This window comes from Arachis ipaensis, chromosome B9, assembly GCF_059453495.1.
Source record: "Arachis ipaensis isolate K30076 ecotype BB chromosome B9, ASM5945349v1, whole genome shotgun sequence".
NCBI classification, from domain to species: domain Eukaryota; kingdom Viridiplantae; phylum Streptophyta; class Magnoliopsida; order Fabales; family Fabaceae; genus Arachis; species Arachis ipaensis.
The window spans coordinates 85,678,867-85,700,926 of record NC_142444.1 but is presented as its reverse complement, the minus strand read 5'-3'; the positions used below and the strand labels follow the sequence as shown (position 1 = coordinate 85,700,926).

Below are 22,060 nucleotides of genomic sequence, written 5' to 3'. Positions count from 1 at the left end.
AGGCTAATCAACTAACTATTGATTGCTTAATCCGTTAATCTTTGTGGGATTCGACCTCACTCTTGTGAGTTATTACTTGACGACAATTTGGTATACTTTCCAAAAGGGATTTTTGTTGTGATACAATAAATTTTTCATCAAGTTTATGGCACCGTTGCCGGGGATTAATCGTGATTAAGAAACTACCGGTTGGTTGGTTGCCTAGATTAGACATTTTCTTTCTGTCCATTTACTTGCTTTCGTCTTTTATTTTTTTATGCTCTTTGAATGTTTGTGTTAATGCCTCACCAACAAGCCCCTGTTGTGACACCTCTAGCTCTTGGTGATTGTGTTATTAACACATATAATAGTTTCTTTTATTTAGCTTTCTTTCAAATAAAATTGGCATATATGGTTACATTCTAAGTTTGGTGTTGTCCTGCAACAATCTGTTTGTAATCTTTTTGATACTTGCATCAATTCCAAAAGAAAATGTCACACTAAGTTTGGTGTGCCACTTATTTTCCCATGCAATGTATCCAGCAACACCACTTGTTTGTTTAATCATAATGCATGTGCTTCTTAGGCATGAAGTGTTATTTTTAACTTTTGCTTGCTTAATCACATGTACTACTAACACTCCATTGTGCAAGACATTCATGACCCATCATAGGCCCCATCACCACTGTTATAATTGTTGCTGGAGGATAAGCAATCATCCTTAGTTGGTGTAGGAAGGGGAAGAATAGGAGGTGAAGGACAACAACAATGAAGATAGTCTACAAGGTGGTAAAGTTCCTTTTTCCTCTTATTTATTTCCAGTGTATTCAATTGCATGATTGTCTTCTATGTTCTTTATTTGTATATGTGATTGCTCCTTGTGAATAAGCATAGTTTGATGCTTGAGTTGTAACATGTTGCTGTGACATTATGATTGCCATCTTGAGTTTTGCAAGTCCAAAGCAATTGAGTTTCATGATCATAAACAAACAAGGTCATTAAAGAGGAAGTCAGCATGAGCATATAAGTATTGGGGAGCTAGCATGATTGTTTTGTTGCACAATTACATTGGAATTTATTTGATTGAAGTTTTCGTTGAGGACATTTTATGACATTCTTTTGAGATCATGAAAACCTTGAAGAAGCAATTGCAATTAAGGCAAGAAAATGAAAAGGGAAAAAATGAGAAAGCCGAAGGCTCTGAGTACCAATGGCAATTCATTTGTTAAGTACGTGTGGTGTTTATCTATCAAGCAAAAAGCTTGAAAACAAAACATTTAGAGTCAAGGTTAGGCTCAAGCGCAAAAGCACACCCTCAAAGCTCAAGGCTCTAAGCATCAATGATTAGAGAATCCAAAAAGAGAAGAAATAACATGAGCTAAAAAGAATACTCTAATTAAATGCTTGTGGTACTTATGTATCAAGTGGTAATACTTGAAAACAAAGCATTTAGAGTCGTAGCTTTCAACAAATGGTGCAAAGCACCCAAGAAGTTAAGAAAAGAATGAAAAGCTTGTTTCAAGGAAGAAACATAAAGAAAGGATTTCATAAAGTGGGAATCATCAATCATCTGATTTCTTTTGTAATTGCTGCATGTATAAAAAGCTAGCTGACCATGAACATTACACTGCTATTCTTCTTACCTTGGATTGTCACACATTATTGCATGATTCTCTTCTTGCTTAGGGACAAGCAAGATTTAAGTTTAGTGTTATGATGCCAAGGCATCATGGCCTGTTTTTCTATGCTTTTTCACTTAATTTTGGTTTAGTTTTCATACAAATTTTATGAATAAAGGAGCAAAAGCATGAAAAATCTCTACGCTAAGAAAATCTCAAGCACAGGTGAATTTTTGTTAATATACAGGGTAAATATGATTAAATAGATCACACTAAGTGAAGGCATGATTTTAAGCATTATTAACATACTTAGTATAGTAAAGCTTATCTTGTATGTTACTTTGATACACTTGTTTGTTTGATAATAGGCTAAATAGAAGCAGAGAAGCAGAGAAAAGCAGAGTTGGAAGCCAACGTTGATGGCAAAGTTTAAATAAACTTTGGCAATGAACCAACGCTGTAAGGAAAAATTGAAGAAGCAAAGTTGGAGGGAATATTGGTGATCCAACGTCAACCCCAACGTGTGCGCAAAAGAAGCCTGGAAAAATTTGTAGCCACGCGTACGCATCCATCACGCGTACGCGTCCATCACGCGTAAGTGTGCTTGATGAAAAATGGCAAACCACGTGTCCGCGTAACCCACGCGTACGCGGGAGTAGTGAAAGATGACAAGCCACGCGTGCGCGTCACCTGCGCGCACGCGTGAAAAGGGGCGACGTTGGAGGTAACGTTGGGGAGCAAACACTGGGTCCAACATCCGCGATGACAACCCTAGGCAAAAATTTGATATGACGCGTACGCGTGGGTCACGCGTACGCATCGATTGGCAAAAAAACAGCATGCACGCGTACGCATGAACAACGCGTACGCATGGACTGAAAAACGTTGGAGCGGACGTTTGCATGCCAACGTTGACTCAAACGCGGATGACAGATTCTGGGAGCAATTTTTAGCACTGCAACATTACTAAACGCCCCAATTACACCGCTGGATCATTAAAGCAAGCTGAGCCCATCAATTATCACACATCCAAGGCACAAGAAGGATCTAGATTAGGAATTTTAATTCATTTTTGTAATTTGAATTTTCAGCTTTGTAAGCCTATAAATAAGCAGTAGCTGGATTGGAAGAATCATTCTGGATTGGAGGGGAGTCCAAGATCATTTATTCACATCCCCTGACACACACCATTCATCACTTTTCTTTCATTTCTTTTTTTTTTCTTTTCTGTTATGCTGGTAGTTTAATTTTAGCTTGTAATTTCCTTTATGAATTTAAAGTTTCCATTTCTGTTTCATTTCTAATTCTTCTTCTTCTATTCTCCGCATTTTATTTCTTCTCTATTAGAATAGAGCAATGAACTAAACTAAATCTTTTCATTGGGTTAGAGAGCTCTGTTACAATTCAATGGATTAATTTGCTTTTATCACTCATCTTCTTCGGTCTTTTCTCTTGGTTTTACTAGAAAGCTTTCGATCTAAATTCAATTGAGCAATTGTCTCGACGGAGAAGTTGTTCATAATTGGATCTCCTCGGAACCTTGGAACAGGAATGAGGAGATCATGCTAGAAATGCTTTCTCACATTGGATTAGGTTGGGGTTTAGATGGATATAGTGACATGTAATCCTACCAACACTTTGATCTATGAATTTGTGTGGTATAATCAGTGACCAAACTTTATCTCTTCCTATGAGCACTTAAATCAAGGAATTGGGCAATTGTTCATACTTAGAAGGATTAGTGAGCCAAGGAATTGAGATCCAATCACTTAATATTGCCAAGGAAATCAATGAATGCATTGATTGAGGAAGAGATGAAAGCAATTGATCCGGAGATTGCAATACCCTTCTATCCCAATGCTTTCTTTTCCTTTTTACTTTTACCTTCTGTCATTTACTTCCTGCACTTTACATTTATGTCAATTTACGTTTTCGCACTTTACTGCTTTCATTTACTTTTATGCAATTTACATTTCTTGCTTGATTTTCACTCTAAAATGAACCGTCTCACTAGGCTAATCAACTAACTATTGATTGCTTAATCCATTAATCTCTGTGGGATTCGACCTCACTCTTGTGAGTTATTACTTGACGACAATTCGGTATACTTGCTGAAGGGGATTTTTGTAGTGATACAATAAATTCTCTCATCATGTAGCATTGCCCTCTTAGAGTTTCAATTCCATTTCTATTGTAGCATTTTATAGCAAGCTTTGATCTTTGATTTTGCTTCTTTAATTGTAGGTACTCTCAATTTCCTCTTTAATTATAGCATTTTCACTTTCATTCTCTTTTGGTTCAAGTTACTTGTTCATACTTGCAATTTTGTGCTTCTTGATGTTCTGATCAATGAATTTTATGTTTCATGCTTTCTTTATGTTTGATTGCTTGTTTATATTTGGTTTTGTTGATAGTTGGTTATAGTTTTCTATTTTTTCTTGCAATCTCCCATGTTTTATTTTCATGCACATAAGGTGTTTGTGAAAATGCCAACTTTAGATTTTGAGTAGATTTTCCTATCTTGGCTTTTGGTTTGAGTTCCTAGGATACTAGAGTCACAATGTCTGACATTTAGTGATCATTCTTGGGTAGTTAGTTTACTCTTGTTTCCATTAAAGCTAGCCTTTTATCAACTAGTTTGGTAAGTTGGTTAGGACTTATGGATTATGGCCAATTATGTTTGCTTGACGTACTCCTCGATGTTAGGGGTTGACTAAGCAAGGTTGACTCATCATAATTATCATAGTTGTGGTTATGGCGATGACAGGATGCCTTGGATCCTCATTCCGAAGTCAAGGCTCTCTTTTACATATCTTTGCGTTTTCACTAGTTTTGATCCCACTTTCTTTTTACTTGAATTGATTGCTAATTTTGATCATCTCTTAGTTCTTTTATTGCTGAGTTCTTTTAATATTTTGTTCTTCGATCACAAACCCCCTTTCCTCCACAACCAAGGAAGTAACACTTTGATTGCATTGCTAGGGAGAACAACCCGAGTTTTAATTACTCTCGGTTATTTCAATTAGAATTTAATATTTGATTATGAGAATTCATTGTTGGTTTGGACTATGCTACCAATGAATTGATTCTTGTTTTGATCGATTCCAAACCATGCAAGAATTCTTCTTTGTCAAATTTGGCATCATTGCCGGGGATTGCAAACGGTATTATATCTTTTGGTTGTTGTGAATATGTTAATAGTGTAAATAGCACTTTTTGGTTGTTTGTTTTTTTTGTTAGTAAGTTTTGTTTTATATTTCCTTTATGACTTTCACTATTACCACAATGCATCCCAATGGAACCCAAACACTTACCCTTCTAGCCACCAATTCTATACACCATCACCTCACTACATACAAAACCCTTACCTTCATGAGTTTGATTGTCAACCTTCATCACCTAAATTTTCATCTTCACATATGGATCAAGCCACACAAGAAATACTTTTCATCCTCATTCAAGAACAACAAGAGTTCCGGAAGAAGTAAGAGCAAGTCATGTCTACAGTAGCAGAAACTCTTGACCGGTTAGCATCATTACGTTCATGCCATGACCAAGAAATTCTAGTGGATGAATGTGTAGAACCAAGTGAAAAGTGTGGAGTGAGTAAAGAATTGCAAAATCAAATGGAAGATATCAAGTCACAACATGAAGCACTAGATGAGATAAATGAAGAGTTGGTAGAAAGTTGATGCCAGGGCATTTTGGCCAATTTCACTGACCTTTTCTTTATTGTTTTAAGGTAGTTTCATGCACTTTCTTAAGAAATAAGCAAGTTTTGGGTAGAAAATCACATCCTGATTCAAGCAACACTATGATTTTTTACATCATTTTATGAGAATTATGCAGGAATTGAATGATAAAATAGATGATGTATGATATCATAACTTGGATTAGAGCTTTGATGCATTGTATTTGCTTGATTTAAGGACAAATGAAGCAAGGAAGAGCCATGTTAGAAGCCACGTTAATCTAATTAACGTGACCACTAACGTGGAATGGGAATGAACTCACAACGTTAATGAGAAAAGTGATCGCCAATAACGCTTTCGAAGCCATCATAACCCACTTTAATTGACACATTAACTATATTAACATGGTAGTTAACGTGGAAGAAAAGGGAGCTCCAGCGTTAGTGGTAAAAGTGAATACCACTAACGCTCCAAAATGGGCAATTGGCCACGTTAAGAGTCACGTTAACCTAGTTAACGTGAACTCTAACGTGGAAGGGGCAAACAATGCCAACGTTAGTGACACTCACCTTTGTCACTAACGTTGGACTAAGCCAACATTGTCCACGTTAGTGGTCACGTTAAGACCACTAACGTGAAGAGTAACATGGAGCCAAGCATGATAAGCCAACATTAGTGACACTCACCTTTGTCACTAACGTTGGAGATGGCAATCTTTAACACGTTAAGAGTCACGTTAACTAAGTTAACGTGAACTCTAACGTGGTAAGCTGAGGCGTTTGGAGCGTTAGTGACAAAGGTAAGTGTCACTAATGCTCTCGAGGCTAAGGCATGCCCACGTTAAGAGCCGTTAGTTATACTAACGTGAACTCTAACGTGAGGAAAGGAGGGGCTAAGGGCAACGTTATTGGAAAGGTAAACGCCAATAACGCTTGCGATGGACCAAGAGGCAACGTTAATTGTCACGTTAGTGCCACTAACGTTGAAGTTAATGTGAACCATCTTGGGTTAGGAACGTTAATGCAAAAGGTGATTGTCACTAACGTTCTCGAACCCACATTTTCACTTAACGTTAACACCACTAACGTCCTAGCTAAAGTCCATGCCTACTTCACACTTTCTCTGCAAGCAAAGCTGAGCCCACTAAAGATTCCAAGCTGCTTCAACTCAAGATCCAAAGGGCCATATCCAAGACTTGAAGAGCCAACTGGAAGACCAGAAGAGTAGTATATATAGGAGTAGTTTTGAACTAGAGAAGAGCTTTTGGATTGGGAGAACCACTCTCTGTATAATTTTACTTTCTCTGCAACTTTTAGTTTTACTTTCAGAATGCACTCTCCATCTTTGTTTTCCATTCCCAGAGCTAGGAACAACTAAACCCCTTTCATTGGGTTAGGGAGCTCTGTTGTAATTTGATGGATCAATAATAGTTTTCATTATTCTTCTTCTTTCTATTGTAATTTGATGGATCAATAATAGCTTTCAATCTTCATCCAAATGGGTAGTTGCCTTGGAAAAGAAACTATTCATACTTGGATCTCTTCAGAACCTTGGAAGAGGAATGAAGAGATCATGCTAGAAATGCTTTCTCATGTTGGACCAAATTGGGGTTTGGATGGATATAGTGACATATAATCCTACCAACACTTTGATTTGGAAATACATGTGGTATAATCAGTGACCATACTTCATCTCTTCTCATGAGCAATTGGACTAAGGAATTGGCTATTGATCAAGATTTGAGAGATTGAATTACCAAGGAATTGGAATTCAATCACTTAAGATTGCCAAGGAGATCAATGAATGCATTGATTAAGGAAGAGATGAAAATGAACTTGATCCGGAGAATGCAACATCTCCCAAACCCAATGACTTCCCCATTTCTGATCTCACCCATTCTCTTTAATTTCTGCAATTTACTTTCATGCTAAATTCCCCATTCCCCATTTAAGATTCTGCAATTTACTTTCCGTCATTTATATTCAGCTCTTTATTTCCAGTATTTACATTTTATGCTATTTACTTTCCCGCCATTTAATCTCCTGCAACTCTCACATCAAATTCTGCTTAGCTCAACTAGAACATTTCTCTAATTAAAGTTGATTGACCAATCAATCCCTGTGGGATTCGACCTCACTCTATTGTGAGTTTTTACTTGACGACAATTCGGTATACTTGCCGAGGGAAATTGTTGAGAGACAAGTTTCCGTGCATCAAGTTTATGGCGCCGTTTCCGGGGATTGATTTTGTATCAACAATGATTAAATTGGTGGATAACTAGATTGAGCAATTTTTTTTATTTTGTTTGATTTTATTTTATTTGAGTAAGTCACTTTCAGTTTAGCTGTTTTCTTCCTTTTCCCCTACCTTTTTTTTTGTTGTTTACAATTCAGTTCACTAACCCACTAACTGTTTGATATATTGCATCACTCACACTAACAACATTTCTAACAAGAATACTCTCTGCATCTACCCCCTTCTTGCTTTTGCCTTGTTGGTTGTATGACAGGTAGAAGAAGCGGGACTTCAACTTCCTTTAATTCTGAACCTGAGAGGACCTTCCTTAGATTAAGGAGGGAAGCAAGAGGAAAGAGAGTAATTGGTACGGAGGAAGAAGAGGAGTATTTTGAACTAGACATAGATAAGAATATGGAGAACCATCATGAAGAAGAAGCTCACAACCATGGCAGAGAAGGCCTAGTGTATCATGCTGGGCAAGAGAGAAGAGTTCAGAGATCTTACATCAATCCAAACCCAAGAAACTGTGGAAGTAGCATCCAAAAGCTAACCATACATGCCAATAACTTTGAACTTAAGCCACAACTCATCACCCTTGTACAGAACAACTGTTCGTTCGGAGGAAGTGTCCAAGAAGACCCCAATCAATACCTAACCACATTTCTGAGGATATGTGATACTGTGAAGTCTAATGGTGTTCATCCTGACACTTACAGACTACTTCTGTTCCCCTTTTCACTTAAGGACAAAGCATCAAAATGGCTGGAATCCTTCCCGAAGGAGAGCTTAACAACCTGGGAAGATATGGTGAACAAATTCTTGGCGAGATTCTATCCTCCTCAAAGAATCAATAGGTTGAGAGCTGAGGTTCAAACTTTTAGGAAACAAGATGGTGAGACTCTATATGAAGCATGGGAGAGGTTTAAGGACTTGACAAGAAGGTGCCCGCCAGATATGTTCAATGAATGGGTGCAGTTACACATCTTCTATGAGGGTCTTTCTTACGAATCAAAGAAGGCAGTAGACCACTCATCTGGGGGATCTTTGAACAAGAAGAAGACCATTGAAGAAACCATAGATGTCATTGAGACTGTAGCTGAGAATGACTACTTCTATGCCTCCGAAAGAGGGAACACTAGAGGAGTAATGGAGCTAAACAACGTGGATACACTGCTGGCCCAGAACAAGCTAATTACCAAGCAGCTAGCTGACCTTACCAAGAAGATGGAGAGAAACCAAGTAGCAGCAATCACCACCTCATCAGCAACTCAAGAAGGAGTAAATGCAGAGGCAGAGGGTGATCAGGAACAAGCCAACTACATTGAAAACTCACCCAAGCAGGCACATGATCCATACTCCAAGACTTACAATCCTGGTTGGAGGAACCACCCAAACTTTGAGTGGGGAAATCAACAAGATCAAGGCCAAGATCAGAGACGCCACAACCCCAACAACAATGCAGCTCACCAACATTCCACATAGAGATCATATCAGCACCCACCTAACAACACACATCAACATCCATACCAAAGCCAAAATGGCCCGTCTCATCCCTCCAATCTCAACTCACCATCATCTGAAGATACACTCTCAAGGATTGAGACTCTACTTGAAGGCATATGTAAGGAAATCCAAGATAACAAAGTGTTCAAGGAGGAGGTGCGAGCCAATATCAAGAACCAGGGAGATACCATCAAGAGGTTGGAATTTCAAGTGGGATACCTCTCTGAGAAGATCCCCAAACCTACTAACAGCTTTCCAAGTGACACAGAGAAAAACCCGAGAGGTGAAGCAAAGAAAGTAAGATGGAAAGACTGCAAGATGGTCACTATAAGTGATAAGGGGACTGAGGAAGAGCTGAACAAACATTTAGAACAATCGGGAGACACCTCAGTAAAGAAACAAGAAGAGGATCACCAAGAAACCAAAATTACACAGGAGGAGCTGCTGAGGCTCTATACACCTTTTCCCCAAATACTCAAGGGTGGTGTAGAAAAGAGAATATACTCAAAATTCCTTGATATGTTTGCATCTCTCCATGTGAACATACCATTCATCAAGGCTCTCCAACAAATGCCCTCATACATTAAGTATATGAAAGAGTTGCTAACCAGGAAAAGCTCACTCAAAGGAGGGCAAACAATAGTGATGAATAAGGAGTGCAGTGCTCTCATTCAACCAGAGTTGCCTACAAAAATGAAGGACCCAGGGAGTTTTCACATCCCCTATGCCATAGGAGAAACAATCTTTGATAAAGGACTCTGTGACCTGGGAGCAAGCATCAACTTAATGCCTTTATCCCTTATAAAGAAGCTGCAGATCAATGAGCTAATGCCCACAGACGTAGTCATCAGGCTGGCTGACAAAACTCAAAAACAAGCAGTAGGAGTGGTTGAAAACGTGTTGGTGAAGGTTGGGAACTACTTCCTTCCCACAAATTTTGTTATATTGGAAATGGAAGAGAGTCACCTCCACCCAATCATATTGGGAAGACCGTTCCTAGCTACAGCCCGAGCGCTTATAGATATGGAGCGAGGAGAGCTAATACTGAGGATACATGATGAACAACTTACTTTCAATGTCTTTAAACCCTCACAAGAAGCAGATAAGGAAAACAAGGAACCAAGGGAAGATCACAACAAAGCATTGGTGGAAGAAACAAGCATTGAAGCAAAAGTTGTACACTTGCGAATCCCTTTGGTTGATGAACAAGACAGTCAGCAGTTGTCACAGCAAAAAGAAAACCAGGAGGAACCTAAACCACCAGAGTCATATGAGACCAGCAACAAAATTTCATTGGAAAAGGAGGTCACAAAGAGCAGGGCAACAGTAAAAGAAACAAAGAAGAAGGCACCAAGGAGGTGGAGGAACAATAAGATCCCTACAGAGGATTTTTCTCCAGGGGACAAAGTGATCTCAGCTTATTTCCCAGTTATCCCACCTCATCTCCCCACCATCCCATCCCAGCTACCTAAAGTTTTCACCATCAACAGAATTCTCTCCCTAGAACATGTGGAGATTCTTGATGAAGCCAATGGAGATAGATTTACTGCAAGGGAGAAGGATTTGAAGCATTACCAACCACCCTGACAAAGTCAGAACGTCAAGCTAGTGATGCTAAAGAAGCGCTTCATGGGAGGCAACCCATGTTTTATATGCTTTTAAAAAAGTAGTTAATAATGCAAGGTTCATGAAGTCCAAATCAACTTTGACATACACTTGACTGAAGAACAAGTTTGGTGTTCAAGGCACACTAAGAAAACATGAATGCAATTCATACCATGTCACTCTTAGAACCTTGAACAATTTCTTTTACACCACATGGCCACAAACTAAGTTTGGTGTCACCAATGTTGCATACATGGATAATCAATTAGTCAGTTGGTTTGTACTCATGAATGGCACTTAGTTAGTTAACAACAACAAAATTTTAAAAAGTAGTTATTTTTTCCTTTTAAATTTTGCCGCCACTATCCACAAATTCATTAATCACATTTTTTTTGTTTTGTAGGGAAATTGATGGGACAATTGAAGGAGGAAGGGTTCGGCCACTTCAAAAGGAGGGGACTATACACATGTCTTCAAGGGGAATGCATTGGGAAATGTTGCCATGCAACATTGGAAGAAGAACATGCTTGGAAACTGAACCAACCCCATCATAAAGTTGATGATCCTTGTGCCCATCCCATACTAAACCCCATCCGTTCATCATAGGCCTACACATTCAATCTACACCTTTCATCTACTCACCACTTCTCTATATAAGAGGTTCTTATTCCATACTCCCTTTCACATTCCAATTTCCATCCTTTACAGTTCCCACTTTTGGCACCCAACTCCTCTTACCCCATCAAAAACACTCTCACTCACTCCCTTCACTACACCTCATCTTAACCGGCCGAATTCCATCATTAACCAATAATTCTCAATACCTTCACATCTCAAAATCCACTGATGGCATCATCAAGCTCCAAGAGACAAAAGAGGAAGGAACCGGTGGAGAGCATCCCCTTCGATGAAGGGAGATTCAAAACTGCATTCCATGAACTCGAATTTGAACGGATAAAACTCAAAAAGATATTGCCTGAGTTAACATTCCAGTTCAACGAGGATGAGTGCCTACAGATTCGAGAGAAAATTGAACAAAGGGATTGGCAAAGGCTCACGAACCCAGAAGCAAAGATAAATGCAAACCTCATCAAAGAGGCCACATTGGAGAACCTTTGTAGTTGTTCGCTCACCTCCAAAATGTCCTCCATATTGTGATCCATGGCAATGCCATAGGATTTTCTGTGCCTCTTCTCTAGGAACGCATCTACGGATCATTCCGTCTTCACACCTCTTAAAGAGATATGGTTCATCTCACAAGTAGTACTTTGCATGAGTAATCAATTTTTTCGTTTGCTACTTGCTGTACTCCTTGGGTATGAATTTCACAGCTTTATAGTTTACAATGTCTGCAAACCATGGTACTTCCTGAATGGCAAAGAGTTGCTCATCCGGAAAGGTTTCAGAGATCTCAGTAGAAGGGAGGGACGCTCCTGCTACTGGTTCTATTCGGGACAGGTGATCAGCTACTTGGTTCTTTGTCCCTTTTCTGTCTCTTATTTTTATATCAAACTCTTGCAGAAGTAACACCCATCTTATGAGTTTGGGTTCTGAATCCTGCTTTGTGAGGAGATATTTTAGAGCAGCATGGTCAGTGTATACAATCACTTTTGATCCCACTAAGTATGATCTGAACTTGTCTATGGCATAAACCACTGGAAGTAGCTCCTTTTCTGTGGTTGTGTAATTCTTCTGTGCGTCATTCAAAACACGGCTAGCATAGTAAATGACGTGCAGAAGCTTGTCATGCCTTTGTCCCAGTACTGCACCAATGGCATGGTCACTGGCATCACACATTAGTTCGAATGGTAATGTCTAGTCTGGTGCAGAAATGACTGGTGTTGTGACCAGCTTAGCTTTCAGAGTTTTAAACGCCTGCAGACACTCTGTGTCAAATACAAATGGCGTGTCAGCAGCTAGCAGATTGCTCAGTGGTTTTGTAATTTTTGAAAAATCCTTTATAAACCTCCTATAGAATCCTGCATGCCCCAAAAAGCTTCTGATTGCCTTAACATTGGTAGGGGGTGGTAATTTTTCAATTACCTCTACCTTAGCTTGATCCACCTCTATTCCCTTGTTTGAAATTTTGTGGCCAAGGACAATTCCTTCAGTCACCATAAAGCGACATTTCTCCCAGTTTAAAACCAAGTTAGTCTCTTGGCACCTTTTTAAAACAAGTGCTAGATGGTCAAGACAGGAGCTAAATGAGTCTCCAAATACTGAGAAGTCAAACATGAAGACTTCCAGGAATTTCTCTACCATATCAGAAAAGATAGAGAGCATGCACCTCTGAAAAGTTGCAGGTACATTGTACAGACCAAATGGTATCCTTCTGTAGGCAAATACTCCAGAAGGACATGTGAATGTTGTTTTCTCTTTGTCTTGAGGATCTACTGCAATTTGGTTGTAACCTAAATAGCCATCCAAAAAGCAGTAGTATTCATGATCTGCTAGTCTCTCTAGCATCTGGTCTATGAATGATAAAGAAAAATGATCCTTTCTGGTGGCTGTATTTAGTCTTCTGTAGTCAATACACGTATGCCACCCTGTAACTGTTCTTGTAGGAACCAGTTCATTTTTTTCATTATGAACCACTGTCATGCCTCCCTTCTGGGGACAACTTGGACAGGGCTCACCCAGGGGCTATCAGAAATAGGATAAATAATCCCACCCTCTGGTAACTTAGTGACCTCTTTCTGCACCACCTCCTTCATGGCTGGATTCAGCCGCATCTGTGGTTGAACCACTGGCATAGCATCATCCTCCAATAGGATCTTGTGCATGCATCTGGCTGGGCTAATGCCCTTAAGATCACTTATGGACCACCCAAGAGCAGTCTTGTGTGTCCTTAGTACCTGAATTAGTGTTTTCTCTTCCTGTGGCTCTAAAGTAGAGCTTATGATCACGGGAAAAGTGTCATCTTCTCCCAGAAATGCATATTTCAGGGATGGTGGAAGTGGCTTGAGCTCGGGTTTAGGAGGCTTCTCCTCTTCCTGATCATCTTTAAATATGTCCTCTAGCTCTGACTCGAGACTCTCAGTTATATTGACCTCTTCCACCATGGAGTCAATAATATCAGCGCTCATGCAGTCTTTTGATGTGTATGGATGATGCATAGCTGATGAGCGGATAATTTATACGCTTTTTGGCATTGTTTATAGTATGTTTTCAGTATAATTTAGTTAGTTTTTATTATATTTCTATTATTTTTTAAATAAAAATCACAATTCTATACTTTACTATGATTTTGTGTATTTTTCTGTAATTTCAGGTATTTTTTGGCTGAAATTGAGGGAGATGAGCAAAAATCTGATTCAGGCTGAAAAAGGACTACTGATGCTGTTGGATTCTGACCTCCCTGCACTCGGTATGGATTTTTCTGGAGCTACAGAAGTCCAATTAGCGCGCTCTCAATTGCGTTGGAAAGTAGACATCCAGGGCTTTCCAGCAATATATAATAGTCCTTACTTTGCTCAAGGATAGACGATGTATATTGGCATTCAACGCCAGTTCCATGCTGCAGTTTGGCGTCAAACGCCAGAAACAGGTTACAAATGGGAGTTGAACGCCAGAAACAGGTTACAACCTGGCGTTAACTCTAGAAACAGGTTACAACCATGAGAAGCTTAAGTCTCAGCCCCAGCACACACCAAGTGGGCCCCATAAGTGGATTTCTGCACCATCTATCATAATTTATTCATTTCTGTAAACCTAGGTTACTAGTTTAGTATTTAAACAACTTTTAGAGGTTTACTTTGCACCTCATGACATTTTGAGATCTGAACTTTGTACTCTTTGACGGCATGAGTCTCTAAACTCCATTGTTGGGGGTGAGGAGCTCTGCTGTGTCTCGATGAATTAATGCAATTATTTCTGTTTTCTATTCAAACACACTTGTTTCTATCTAAGATGTTCATTCGCACTTCAATATGATGAATGTGATGATCTGTGACACTCATCACCATTTTCAATCTATGAACGCGTGCCTGACAACCACTCCCATTCTACCTTCGATTGAATGAGTATCTCTTGGATTCCTTAATCAGAATCTTTGTGGTATAAGCTAGAATCCGTTGGCAACATTCTTGAGAATCCGGAAAGTATAAACCTTGTATGTGGTATTCCGAGTAGGATTCAGGGATTGAATGACTGTGACGAGCTTCAAACTCACAAGGGTTGGGCGTAGTAACATACGCAAAAGGATCAATGGATCCTATTCCAGCATGAGTGAAAACCGACAGATGATTAGCCGTGTGGTGACAGCGCACCTGGACCATTTTCACTGAGAGGACGGATGGTAGCCATTGACAACGGTGATCCACCAACACACAGCTTGCCATAGGAGGAACCTTGCCTGCGTGAAGAAGAAGAAAGGGGGAAAGCAGAGATTCCGAAGACAAAGCATCTCCAAAACTCCAACATATTCTCCATTACTGCATAACAAGTATTTATTTCATGCTCTTTTATTTTTCACAATTCAAATTGATAATCATAATTAATCTCCTGACTAAGATTTACAAGGTAACCATAGATTGCTTCAAGCCAACAATCTCTGTGGGATCGATCCTTACTCACGTAAGGTAATACTTGGACGACCCAGTGCACTTGCTGGTTAGTTGTGCGGAGTTGTGAAAAGTGTGAATCACAATTTCGTGCACCAAGTTTTTGGCGCCGTTGCCGGGGATCGTTCGAGTTTGAACAACTGACGGTTCATCCTATTGCTTAGATTAGGAAGATTTTGTCTTTTAGGTCAGAGTCTTTTACTTTCTTTTCAAAAATCTTTCAAAAGATTTTTATTTTTCTTTATTAATCTGTGATTTGTCTTTGAGTCTTTTATTATTGTTCTTGTTAAAATTTTAGAATCCTTATTTTCTTTTTCAAAAATTTTTTTTCGAAATTTTATTTTTCTTTTACTAATAATTGAATTTTTCTGTTTGAGTTTAGTTTCATATTTTAAGTTTGGTGTCAATTACATGTTTTTATTTTCTTTTAAAATTTTCGACATTTGTGTTCTTTGTTCTTTCTTCATCTTCAAGTTGTTCTTGTTTATTTTTCTTGTTTGATCTTTAGTTTTTCTTGTTCTATGTCTTTTCTTGTTTTTCTTGTGCTTTTTCAAAATATTAGTTCCCAAAGAAAATTTTATTTATTAAATACAATATTAAAACACTTTAAATTTATAACTCAATTGGCTAGAGCGTTGTGTTTATGTTCTTGGTAATTGGGAATCTTTTTTTTAAAACTTTTTCAAAAATAATTTTTCTTTGAGCAAATCTTGTGTCAAGTTTTAAGTTTGGTGTTTTCTTGTTAGCTTTTCTTTAGTTTTCGAAAATTTTATTGTGATTTTCAAAAAAATTTTAAGTTTGGTGTTCTTTCTTCATGTTCTTGTTGTTCTTGTGAGTCTTTAAGGTATTCTTGAGTTTTCCTTGTGTCTTGATCTTAAAATTTTTAAGTTTGGTGTTCCTTGGTGTTTTCCCTCCAAAATTTTCGAAAACAAGGAGCAGTAGATCTAAAAGTTTTTAAATCTTGTGCTATTTTACTGTTTTTCTCTTTCCTCATTAAATTCAAAAATATCTTTTCTCTCTATTTTAAAACAAACTTTCGAAAATTACTTTTAAAATTCAGATTTTTATTTCAAAATTTAAAATCTTTTTCAAAAATCATATCCAAAATTTTTCAAATCTTCTTAATTAAGTAATTATTTTAGTCTTAAATTTTTTGTTCTTAATTTTCGAATTCTATATTTAATTTCAAACTATTTTATTCTCTTTTCTTTTATTATTATTTTATTCGTTCCCTTTTTACAAAAAAAAATAAATAAAAATAAAAATAAAATAAAAATATATTCTATTTGATATTCATATCAATTCCCTTTTCTCCATCATGGATCTAAGTGGAAATGAATAGTCCAGAAGGACTCTGGGGTCATACGCTAACCCCACTACTGCTTCATATGGGAGCAGTATCTGTATACCCTCCATTGGAGTCAGTATCTTTGAGTTGAATCCTCAGCTCATTATCATGATGCAGCAAAGTTGCTAGTATTCCGGTCTTCAACAGGAAGAACCTACAGAGTTTCTGGCACAGTTTTTACAAATTGCTGACACAGTACATGATAAGGAAGTAGATCAGGATGTCTATAGATTATTACTGTTTCCATTTGCTGTAAAAGACCAAGCTAATAGGTGGTTAAATAACCAACCTAAGGCTAGCATAAGGACATGGAAACAGCTGTCAGAAAAATTCTTGAATCAATACTTCCCTCCAAAACGGATGACACAGCTAAGGCTAGACATCCAAGGCTTTAAACAAGGAGATAATGAATCTCTTTATGATGCCTGGGAGAGATACAGAGAGATGCTAAGAAAATGCCCCTCTAAAATGTTTTCAGAATGGGTGCAGTTAGACATCTTCTATTATGGGCTTACAGAGAAAGCTCAAATTTCTCTAGATCACTCAGCTGGTGGATCTATACACATGAGAAAAACAATTGAAGAGGCTCAAGAGCTTATTGATTCAGTCGCCAGAAATCAGCATCTGTACCTAAATAGTGAATCTTCAAAGAAAGAAGAGGCTAAAACAGTAACTGCTGAACTTAGTCCTGCAGAACAAATTACTAAATTCAATCAGCAATTAGACTTTCTAATAAAACAGCTGGCCAAATTCAAGGAGATACTACAAGACACAAGAATGGCTAATATAAATATAGAGGTATAGTTGAAGTAAATAGAACAACAATTATCAAAACAAATAACAGAAGAATGCCAAGCAGTTCAATTAAGAAGTGGGAAAACATTAAATACCTCACTTCAAGGTAGCAGGAAGCCAAGAAATGAACAAACTGCTATTCAAAATCCCTCTGAGGACAGTAAGAGCCCAGAGAGGAATAACTCTGGCATTCAAACGCCAGAAACAAGCAAGGAGTTAGCGTCAAACGCCCAATGGAAGCTTAGTTCCGGCGTTCAAACGCCAGGAACAAGTACGGAGTTGGCGTCCAACGCCACTCCAGCTTCTAACTCTGGCATTCAAATGCCAGTGAGGTATCAGACACACACAAGTGCTGATAACAACCCCTCTAAAAAGGCTTCTCCAACCACCTCTGTAGGAAATAAACCTGCAGCAACTAAGGTTGGGGAATATAAAGCCAAGATACCTTATCCTCAAAAAATCTGCCAAGAGGAGCAGGATAAGCAATTTGCTCGCTTTGCAGATTATCTCAGGACTCTTGAAATAAAGATTCTGTTTGCAGAGGCACTTGAGCAAATATCTTCTTATGCCAAGTTCATGAAGGAGATCTTGAGTCATAAGAAGGATTGGAGAGAAACCGAAAGAGTTCTCCTCATTGAAGAATGCAGTGCAGTCATTCTGAAAAGCTTTCCAGAAAAGCTTAAAGATCCCGAAAGCTTTCTAATACCATGCATATTAGAGGGTAATTGCACCAAGACAGCTTTATGTGATCTTGGGGCAAGCATCAACCTAATACCTGCATCCACTATCAGAAAGCTTGGTTTAACTGAATAAGTTAAACCAACCCGGATATGTCTCCAACTTGCTGATGGCTCTATTAAATACCTATCAGGCGTGATTGAGGACATGATTGTCAGGGTTGGGCCATTCGCCTTTTCCACTGACTTTGTAGTGCTGGAAATAGAGGAGCACAAAAATGTTACTCTCATTCTAGGAAGACCTTTCCTAGCAACTGGACGAACTCTCATTGATGTCCAAAAGGGGAAAGTAACCCTGAGAGTCAATGAGGATGAGTTTAAGTTGAATGTTGTTAAAGCCATGCAGCATCCAGACACACCAAAAGAATGCATGAAAGTTGATCTCATTGACTCCTTGGTAGAGGAGGTTAACATGGCTGAGAGTCTCGAATCAGAGCTGGAAGACATCTTTAAGGATGTTCAGCCTGAGCTGGAGGATTCAGAGGAACTGAAAGAACTTCTGATTCCTCAGGAAGAGGAAACACCTCATAAACCCAAGCTCAAACCATTACCACCATCCCTGAAATATGCATTTCTGTGAGAAGGTGACACTTTTCTGGTAATCATATGCTCTGCTTTAAATTAACCAGAAGAGGAAGCACTAATTCAAGTGCTAAGGACACACAAGACAGTTCTTGGGTGGTCCATAAGTGACCTTAAGGGCATAAGCCCAGCTAGATGCATGCACAAGATCCTATTGGAGGATGATGCTAAGCCAGTGGTTCAACCACAGAGGCGGCTAAATCCAGCCATGAAGGAAGTGGTGCAGAAAGAGGTCACCAAGTTACTGGAGGCTGGGATTATTTATGCTATTTCTGATAGCCCCTGGGTGAGCCCTGTTCAAGTTGTCCCCAAAAAGGGAGGTATGACAGTGGTTCATAATGAAAAAAATGAACTGGTTCCTACAAGAACAGTTACTGGGTGGCGCATGTGTATTGACTACAGAAGGCTCAATACAGCCACCAGAAAGGATCATTTTCCTTTACCATTCATAGACCAAATGCTAGAGAGACTAGCAGGCCATGAATATTACTGCTTTTTGGATGGATATTCAGGTTATAACCAAATTGCAGTAGATCCTTAAGACCAAGAGAAAACAGCATTCACATGTCCTTCTGGAGTATTTGCTTATAGAAGGATGCCTTTTGGTCTGTGTAATGCACCTGCAACTTTTCAGAAGTGCATGCTCTCTATCTTCTCTGATATGGTAGAGAAATTTCTTGAAGTCTTCATGGATGACTTTTCAGTATTTGGAGACTCATTCAGCTCCTGCCTTAACCATTTAGCACTTGTTCTGAAAAGATGCAAAGAGACAAACCTAGTTTTAAACTGGGAAAAATGTCACTTTATGGTGACTGAAGGAATTGTCCTTGGGCATAAAATTTCAAACAAGGGAATAGAGGTGGATCAAGCTAAAGTGGAAGTAATTGAAAAATTACCACCACCTGCTAATGTTAAAGCAATCAGAAGCTTTCTGGAGCATGCAGGATTCTACAGGAGGTTTGATAAACCCATATTTCATGAGTTCTTTACCTGTCATTCAAATTACTTGCCTCTCATCTTCTAAACCCCGATTACAACCTCTATAGCCAATAATAGAACATACTTCCTCGCAGTTCCTTGAGAAGACGACCCGAGGTTTGAATACTCGGTTAACAATTTTTAAAGGGGTTTGTTACTTGTGACACCCAAAATGTTTGTACGAAGGGATTTTTGTCGGTTTAGAGACTATATCTACAACGCGACTGTTTCTATAAATCTCTTTACTGGTAAAAGTCCTCTCGTCAAAATGGCGCCGTTGCCAGGGAACTGCTAACGTGTGCCTTATTATTGGTTATTGTAAATATTTTTCTTTTGCTTGTTTATTTATTTTTTGTTTTTCCTTTTTACCTTTATTTGCTACTATGAACTCTCACCCCTCTCGCTTTGAGTTTGGTTCTAATGTTGTTAAAGGAAATAGAAGTTACAGCAGGAATGTGCATCAAGGTCAGACCAATCAAGGATGGATGGAACCAAGAGGATCTAATCAACCCTTTTGGCAGCAACACCCTCCGAGATATCCTGGACAAAGACCATTCCACAATGCATACCCAGCTGAAAGACATGGTGGACAACCTTGTAACTACCAACAAGTCCCACCCCGTACATATAAACCACCCTTTCAACATAACCTTGAACCACCACACTCACAAGCTTCTCTTCACCATTCGCCACCGTATGATCCATCCTTACCCCAATACCAATCCAATCACTCCCAATCACCACCACTTTCCTTTGTAGCATGTCCAAGTCCAGCAACCCGAGAAGCAGAGGATCGCCTAAGGGAAACAGTAATTAAATTCCAAACAACCATTAAACAACTGGAGCAAGCGATGATTCAATGGGCTTCTAGGTGCTCAAATATACAAGGATCAACCACAGCTCCATGTGGACAGCCCAATGAAGAGCATAGCATGAAGGAAGTGCCAGAAACTCCAGTGGACAAGACAGAGCATGAATTTGTACTGGAACAATTAGAAGAAGCTGTCTTTGTTCAAGAAGAAGAGTTGGTTAAAGATCTAGGAGATGCTGAACCTCCATGGGAATCCAGAGTTGAGGAAAACTCCATCCAGGATGCTACAGTTGATGCTAAGGAGGATATTTCTCCAAGGCAAATCGTTTATGAAGAATCAGACGGAATAATCCAAGAAACAAATTCCCTTGATGATGATAGTCACAAGTCTAGCTCTCTTAGTGATGAACTTGAATCCGCAAGTGAATTCTCTGAGATAGAAGAATCTTCCCCAAGTGAATATGTAGATGATGCAGAGGTAGATTTCTCTCAACCTCCAATCTATGACTCAAGTGATGAGGAAGACACAGAAGACTTTGACCAGGACACAGATACAATTGAAGATCTTTGCAAAGAAGTGGAGGAATTCACAGAAGAGCACAAGGAAACGGAACTTGCAGAACCACCAAAAACACCTATCCCAAGGCCATTACCACCTAATACAAGCTTCAAGTGGGTACAATCCTTAACTTATAACTTTACTTGTTCACTTGAATATGGTTTGCTTGAAACAGATGGCCAGCTTAGAGCTCTCTGCGGCTTTAAGAGTAAGAGGGAAATGGCTCGTACTCAGAGCTGGTGCACAAGGTTCAATAAGGTTCCACGCTTCACCTCGAAGTACACGGATTGGTATCATGCTCAATTACATGGATCAAGGAAAACGTTTGGTCACCAAGGTGAGATTCTACTTTTTAACCCGCCCGAATGGAGACATGTAGATCAAGATGGAGGCGGATTTAAAAGCAAGGCTTGGAATCCTGGAGTTTATTCTGACATTTGTCATCCCGGGAGCCTAACAATATATTTAAAGTTGTTCGGAAGCTTTGCGTGCTTAGTTTGGGACCCCGGAGACTATTGGCATTCCAAGCACTAGTGGAGATTTTTGGACGAATTTAAACATAAGCCACCATAACAGGATACCCCTCCAATGTCCAACTTAAGGGCTTTAACTAAAAGTGCTAGGTGGGAGACAACCCACCATGGTATGGTCGCTTCTTTTTCAATTTATTTCTTATTAACTGCTTTCATTTTTCCTTTTTCATTTTAATTTATTAAACCTGGAATCATGCATAACATTCATGTTAATCATTGCATTCTGCATTTTTCATGTATAAAAAAAAGGGATGCACGACGCGACCGCATGCCCCATGCGATCGCGCCATATCGCGGAAAATGCCACCCGCGCGACCGCGTGACCCACGCGGCCGCATGATATATATATCGGCGTAAGGATCCAATGAACAAAAAGTTAGGCTGGAATCGTGCAGCCCTTGTGTGTTTCGCACAAATTGGCTCACGTGATCGCATGCCCCATGCGACCGCGTCACTTGCACAATACCAATCCCATGCGACCGCGTGAGCGACGCGATCGCGTCGCATGGATTGCACATC

General features: G+C 39.1%; 1 non-coding gene across 1 annotated transcript; it reads right to left on the bottom strand.

The window, feature by feature from the left end:
* Positions 1-8,380: 8,380 nt before the first annotated feature.
* LOC148545308 (small nucleolar RNA R71) lies at positions 8,381-8,487 on the bottom strand. Its single transcript, XR_015900665.1, has one exon. It is a non-coding gene; the product is annotated as a small nucleolar RNA R71 (small nucleolar RNA).
* Between the last annotated feature and the right edge of the window lie 13,573 nt (positions 8,488-22,060).